Source organism: Hydra viridissima, unplaced genomic scaffold (assembly GCF_058129835.1).
Source record: "Hydra viridissima isolate aposymbiotic clone 2 unplaced genomic scaffold, HvirCarnegie_v1 scaffold_5, whole genome shotgun sequence".
In the NCBI taxonomy this organism is placed as follows: domain Eukaryota; kingdom Metazoa; phylum Cnidaria; class Hydrozoa; order Anthoathecata; family Hydridae; genus Hydra; species Hydra viridissima.
In genome coordinates this window covers 17005374-17013158 of record NW_028324304.1, presented here as the reverse complement: position 1 = coordinate 17013158, position 7785 = coordinate 17005374, and the positions used below count along the sequence as shown (strand labels likewise).

Below are 7785 nucleotides of genomic sequence, written 5' to 3'. Positions count from 1 at the left end.
CATCAAAAAGTTTGAAAACAATTAAGTCAGATTTGGATTTAAATGTTTGCAAGGAGACGATTAGGAAAGTTCTCAAAGACAGCCCACACATTGTAAGATCAAAAATGAATAAAGCACCAAATTTGAAGCCTGTTCACAAACAGAAACGGATGGAATTCGCCCGCGAAAACATGGCACGCGATTGGGAACAAGTAAGAAATTTTAGATTAAATTCTCATAAATACGTGACATCTAAATAGCTGAATATTTTTGTTTTCAATACCAGGTGATTTTTTCGGACGAGAAAAAGTTTAATCTTGATGGGCCTGATGGTTTTAGTGGCTACTGGGGTGATTTGAGGAGAGAACCCAAATATTTTTCGACAAGGAATTTTGGTTGTGGATCTTTGATGGTTTGGCTTGGGTTTTGTGCAACAGGAAAGTTAAATTTAGCATTTACATCTTGCAAAATGAAAAGTTCTGAATACATTGATGTGCTAAAATTATGTTTGATTCCATTTCAAAACAAATATCGACGCAAAAAGTTTGTTTTTCAACAAGATAACGCCAGCATTCACACAAGTAACGAGACTAAAGCTTGGTTTGAAGCTAAAAAAATTGAGCAAATGTGGTGGCCTGCTCGCAGTCCAGATTTGAATCCTGTTGCAAACATCTGGGGAATCATTGTAAGACGTATCTATGCTGACCAGAAGCAATATAACTCTGTGGCAGAGCTAAAAGAAGCGGTATCAGAATGCTGGGAGGATATGGAGCCAAAAGTGCTGGAAAACTTGGTGGGAAGTATGCCAAAACGAATTTATCAAGTAATTGAGCGCAAAGGAGGTCCAATCGAGTACTAAAAATGTGACAAAAACATTTTTTTTGGATAGTTTTGTTAAAAAATGTGAACTGCGTCTATAGAAAATAGTCAGCTATCTTTTGAATTTAATTCATTTATGATTGACCTCTTTTCAAATTTGATATTAATTTTTGATAATTTTCATTACTTTTTGATATTTTATTTACAATTTATTGCAATGCTCTATAAAAATAAAGTTAAGTACATTTTTAAGACATAATCCACATGCGCCTATAGAAAATGGTCACAGTGTAGCATTTTTTTACACTAGTATAATAGCAAATTACATTAGTATAATAGCATTTTGCAAAATTTTAACCTTTTAAAATTTTTATTTGAATATTGGTGTAATCTTAAGATATTTATGTTGTTGGGACGTTAATGTTTTTCAAATTAAATTATAATAAACTTAAAGAATTAAAAAATTGTTTGCAATACGTTTTAGATTTTTATCTATTATGCTAGTAATTCATCAAAGGTATGAAAGTTTATGAGCATTATTAAAATTTCTGTAGAGTTTGAATCAATTGACAAAATGTTAAACTATTAATAAACGAAATGCCCCCAAATGACGCTTAAACCTAACTCATTGTTTGAAACTTCGTAGACCTGTTATATATAAAACTTTAAAAAAAACCACTATAAAAACTGCTTATTTAAACCACTGACTAAGAAATAACTTGATTTTCTTCAACAATGGAGACAGATATCCGAGTACACAAACTGTATATTGTATAATACAGTAAATATGGAGCGAGAAAAAAAAACAATAATTAAAATTAAACAGCAATATTTAAAACGCAATATTTAAGAAACAAATAATACTTAAAAATAATTACATAAATAAGTGCACTAAATTTTCAATTTTTAATCACAACATCAAAATGAATTCCAGTTGAATTGTCTAGAAATGTAGAATAATCACTTAACTGATTAAGCCGTAAACTACATGGGTAGATCACCCATTTTGTTTTTGCTCCATATTTGCTGTATACTTGTATATTTACTTGTATAAATGAACCACATCGAATTATCTCCGCATCAGTTGCCCATGTTGCATTTTCAAGCATTTTAGTTTTACAAATATGCGCACGAATTGGCATATTCAAATATCCAGTCATTTCATCCTGTATTTCGTTGCACATATGATTAACAACCTTGTCTCTAATTGCTTCATGATCATCTTCATTACCAGTTATGATAAAAGAAGCTGCTCTAAAAAAAACGGGTTAACGTTTGGAAGAGCAACAAGTTGTAAAGCCTGCTCCAAAATGTCGATTTTAAAAAAAAATACCGCATCACCGATTTACAAGAGGCACATCTGATGGTATGTTGTTGGCCTCAGATGAGTAATTGGACAGAAACACATCACTGGCTAGTAACAAGTATGTTAAAGCATCCATGGTTGGTCCTAACACCAGTCGACCTCCTGGTAAAGTAGCTGGTGAGTGTCAATGTGATAAAAGGTGTGAGATTAAAGGTTGGATCGGTCAATGACGGTTGAATGCAAGTAAAAAGTGAACAGAAATGGCAGATAGAAGAAAACTAGACATATGCTGCCTGCAAGAAACCCGTTTGAAAGGTGGCGGTGCTAAGACTATTGGATATGAAAATTGCTGGTACAAATTCCACTGGGTTGGATGTGAAAAAGGAATGTCGGCACTTGTCTGGTTTCGCACCCCGCTTTTTTTTTTGCAGATTCTGGAAAATCTTTGTCTGAAACGGAAAAAAATGGTATTCACTTTTATTTCAGACAAAGATCTTCTAGAATCTGCACAAAAAAAAAAAAAAAGGGGGGGGGGGGAGGGTGCGAAACCAGACAAGCGCCAATAATTATTTTAAGGATATTGCGAATGAAACGAGAAAAATAAAAGAAACGATTCTGGGTAAAGAATAATTATGCCGAACGCTTACAGAAAGGAGAGTTTCATTTATTAGTACAAAGTTTACGTTTGCATGACCAGGAATACTTTTTTAAGCATTTTCTTATGTTTCCAAAAACTTACGAAGAGTTTCTTGCATTGCAGCGCCTACCATTGTGAAAAAAAGACCTATAACGAGAGATTCTGTCAGTCCAAGTGAGAGGTTGACCGTAACCTTTAGATTCCTTGTAACAGGAGATGCTCAGTGTACTATTGCTGCAAGTAACAGAATCAGCGCTTCCACTATTACTAGAATTATTAGTGAAACGTGTGCAACCATTTGGAATCCATCAGAAAAACATGAATGGAACTAAATTGCAAAAGTAATTGAAAATGTTTAGGATTTCCCACATGCTATAGGTGCAATAGATGGCAAGCACATTATAACGTAAACTCCACATCACATTTGATATTTTTGGGGATAGTGCCCTTCAAGTTAACCCGAAAAAGCCACCTATATGGGGTGATAGTAGACACATGTAGGTGTCCAGAAATGGGAGTTTTGAAATTCATCTATTACGTCGGAGAAAAAAAATCAATTTTAAATTGAAAATTTCCCAACTTTTTTACTGTTTTGATTATTTAATAAACAAGTCATAAAATTGAAATGGGTCATTGGAACTTCATAAAATTTTATGCCTATATTGTATGGCTATCAATGTATAAAATTTCATGCAGATATCTTGCTTGGTTTTAAAGTTATAGCCCAAAACGTTTTGCAAAGTCATACATTTTGACAGTGTTGGTACCAAAAGTTTTTAGTTTTGGTAAAAAAAATTTTGTCTGGTTGCCCTGAATTTTGATATGTACACTCTATAGGCAATAGGCAACAACTTTTGTTATTAGAGTTTTGGAATTAGACCATTTGCTAAAAAACTGTGGCCACAAAATCATTTCGAGCCCCAGAATTTCCCTATAAAATTAGCTAATCAATTTTCAATGAAAATGACCAACTGAGGGGTCTCTTTTGCATTTTTTGCAACCTTGAGCACCAATCAATTTAAAAAATTATAGAGCCTATTGAAAAATATCAAAAAATTGCAACTTTTAAGTTTTTAGATTTTCATAAAATAGACCTTTTTTCGTGTACATTTTCTATGCATTAGTATAGGTTCAAAAAAGCAATAAGTAACCATGGCTTTTTTTTGCATGAAAAACTAAAAAATAAAATTAGATTATAAAATATAATGGAATGCATGTACACATAACACAAATTGGGGGGTTTTGCCCAATAAGTTAATTTTAAGGCTTCCTCTTCATGCACCTTGGGGCTCAGTTTCATGTTAAGAGAAGTGAGCCATTTTTCGGCATTGGACCATACACTTTTCATCTTCTGAAAAATGTGGTTAACAACTCCAAGCAAAAGGTGCAATTCCGGTGGAGGCAAGATGTCCAGAATGAGAGTATGATCGGCTCCACTGAGGATAGGTGGATGGACAACACCGCTGGTGTGTTTTGCCTTGGCAAGAATGCTCCCTGCACTCAAGAAGCTTTTATAGCTCTCTCTGAGTGACCCAAGTGTTCTTAAGGCTCCAGCCTTCTCTAGATTTGTGAAATCAATGCTACACCAAGAGCAAGAGTTTGAGTGAGCTTGAAGCCCACAGAGAATGTTGGTCAGTTTCAAGTCACAAGCAACACTGGCCTTCACTCTATCGACTTGAATGAGCGACCAAATTCGGCGGACATTCTCATAAGTCTCGGGAAGCTCTTCTGCAACTGCCACAAGCATCTGGCGCTTTACACCCGTATCTTTTGCAAGCCTGTCAGTCAAGAAACGCTTTTGAGGTGGGGACTCTTTTCTGGCACTGTCGATGACTCCCAAACAAAACTTCAGAAATCCCTTGCCACCATTGATTACGATTTTTATAATTCGCTCAGTTGAAACATTTCGATATGTGCTGATTGTGCCGATAAAATCAGTGATTTTTTTACAGTGGGCAACAGTGCGATCTGAACCAGTTTCACCGTTTGCATCAGAAGCCTTTATATTTGAGTGGGTAAAAAAATCACTCAGTTTTCGACCAGCAGCCAGAAAATGTTTGTTGAAATTCGGCTCAACAAGCTTTGTGCCTAAAGTCTGGTTTACAACTCTTTCCAATATCATCATTCCCACATTAGATAAACCTGTGTTGAGCTGAACATTGACCATGTCTAGTGTCTTCAAAGCAGAAGAGATAGTTTTTGGTATATCTCCACTTGGCCCTGTAATTACAAATTGGCTTATGAAACATTTTTCCAATTACTAAATTATTGAGGAGAAAAATGCTTCTTGAATAAAAATATTTGTCGTGTCAACCTAACATTACTTAAGGTATTAATTGTTAAATGAAGCACCTGGATTCACAGGAAGAGGTGGTCCTCCAAATGGTTTTGATAGCCTTACAGTGCCTTTTAGTGAAACTGTTTTGCTTGCAATAACCTTTGCAGCAATCTGTTCTACAACTTTCTCATCTTGAGCAGCTAGCCCTTTGAGGTTTTCACGAAATGTGGATTGGTTACAATTGTGTGGAAAGCCTTTCTCGATGGGACTTAGACAATCGTTGCAGCGCACAGTGGGCCTTTTCTCATCAGCTCAAGAAACATAAAGAGAATGTTTCTCGAGCTGATGAAACATCCGCTATATGTTTCTATTCAGCTTTAGACGCCCAATCCTGCAGATGAGACAGTCACAGTTTTCGCCACGAGTTTCCAATTTGACACGGATAGAATTGAAGTCATACAGTGATGGTAGAACAACTTCTTTGCTTTCATCTCGCTTCTTCATGATTGTCCGGCATGTATCACATATTCCTTGAGGCACTCTTGCATCACCCAAGTCAAAGTTGATGCCATAGATTTTTGACAAACGCTCCGCTTGGAATGAAGTTATTTGCCTGGTGCACTTTTTAGGGCAAATTAGACAGACAATTTTTCTGTTCTCCTCGTGACCTCTTGCATGATTTGGCATTGTGAGAAATTGCTTAGTCTCTTGTAAATGCAACAGTATTCAAATAGTTTTATCAGTCTTGAAATTTAGACTATCTCTTAGTTTTGCAAATGGAAAGAATTAAAAAAAAACAGGCAAAAGTTTGTAGACTTGTAAGCCAAAATATAATTGATGTTATTGACAATATTTAAATGATTTTGTGGCCACAGTTTTTCAGCAATGGTCCTAATTCCAAAACAGTGTTAATAAAACTTGCTGCTTATAACCTGTAGAGTATGCACACAAAAATTCAGGGCAATCAGATAAAATTTTTTTACCAAAACTAAAAACTTTTGGTACCAACACTTTCAAAATGTATGATTTTGCAAAACGTTTTGGTCTATAACTATATAACCAAGCAAGATATCTGCATGAAGTTTTATACATTGATAGCCATACTATATAGGTACAACACCAAAAAATTTCATGAAGTTCCAATGACCTATTTCAATTTTTTGGCTTGTTTAGTAAATAATCGAAACAGTAAAAAAGTTGGGAAATTTTCAATTTAAAATTGATTTTTTTTTCTCGGACGTAATAGATGAATTTCAAAACTCCCATTTCTGGACACCTACATGTGTCTACTATCACCCCATATAGGTGGCTTTTTTGGGTTAGCTAGAAGGACACTATCCCCAAAAATATCAACTGTGACATAATGAAGTGTTTTATCTTTTACATAACCTCTCTGTTCCTTTTCAATACTCTCATAATCGGAATAAGGCTTCTACAAAATAGAATAGTTTCATAGTCTTCACCATCTTCCATCGTCTTTTTTAACATCTTATCACACTCTACTAATGATTGAGACGATTGTGAGAATGCTCCTCGTTCTGATTTTTAACCCAAGCCATCTTTTTTATGGATGGTTTGGAATGGTTTAATCTTTTATGAGTTTCAGTTAGATTCAAGTCACCGTAACAACTACTTATACTTGGACTTAATGGTGAAAAACTATACTGTGAGTGAAATGATGATGGCGATGCAAAATCTGGAACAATATCTTTGTTACATTCCATTGGTTTGTTTACACTTTTTTAATGCAAAAATACCAACTGATCAAAAAACATTTTGATAAATTCTAGGTTGCTGCTCCTGATCTCGTCAAACGAATACGTTTGTCTAATCATTTCTTTAATGTATCTTTAAAATTTTTTATTTTTTTCTGAAGAAAGTCCTCTTCTTTATTCTAAGTTCTTTCCAAGCATTTGTTTTTCCCGTCCTGTCTTTGTATGTAACACGGTTCACATCCCACAAGCTTTGTTACTTATCAACAGCTTCAAGAAAAGTGTCTTTGTAAAATTCAGCTAGTTGAAAAGTATCGTTATCGAAAGTTTCTTCACTTTCGACTACTTCGTAAACGACTTCATCCGTGATTGTAACATGATTCTGAATATATTAGTGGTAATTATAACACTGGTCAGCGTCAAAAATGTTCCTAGGGCTTGCTTAAGTGATTCTCAATGAAATTTGCTTTCTAAATCCGAATCTAGGATTCAAATTTGTCAATCAGGTCTAGTTTGTAAGATACAGATTTAGGGCTTTATACCGCATATAGCAGCTGAGAGTCCATTTTATTGCAATTCCCAGGTGACAGTTATGTTTTAATATATCTATAAACAGTATCTAAAGAATATTTATAAAGTTTTATTTATCATTGTCAATTTTTTTACAGGCTAATATATGAGATAAATAAAACTTATTTCATAAAAATGAATAGAAAATGTAAAAACAGTCCCGACAGATTCTGCTATGTGTGTGGAAAGGTGACAGTTATGTTTTAATATATCTATAAACAGTATCTAAAGAATATTTATAAAGTTTTATTTATCATTGTCAATTTTTTTACAGGCTTATATATGAGATAAATAAAACTTATTTCATAAAAGTGAATAGAAAATGTAAAAACAGTCCCGACAGATTCTGCTATGTGTGTGGAAAGGTAACTTTTTGTTATCAGCAATGCACCATAACTACGTTAGTAAAGTCCCTTTACAGTGCATATTTCGGAATAAGGCTTGGCGATCAAGACAAAAGTCTTTCCCCACATATATGCTGCAA

General features: G+C 34.4%; 1 pseudogene; it reads right to left on the bottom strand.

Moving 5' to 3' along the window:
• Positions 1-6399: 6399 nt before the first annotated feature.
• LOC149889023 (uncharacterized) lies at positions 6400-7297 on the bottom strand (annotated as a pseudogene).
• Between the last annotated feature and the right edge of the window lie 488 nt (positions 7298-7785).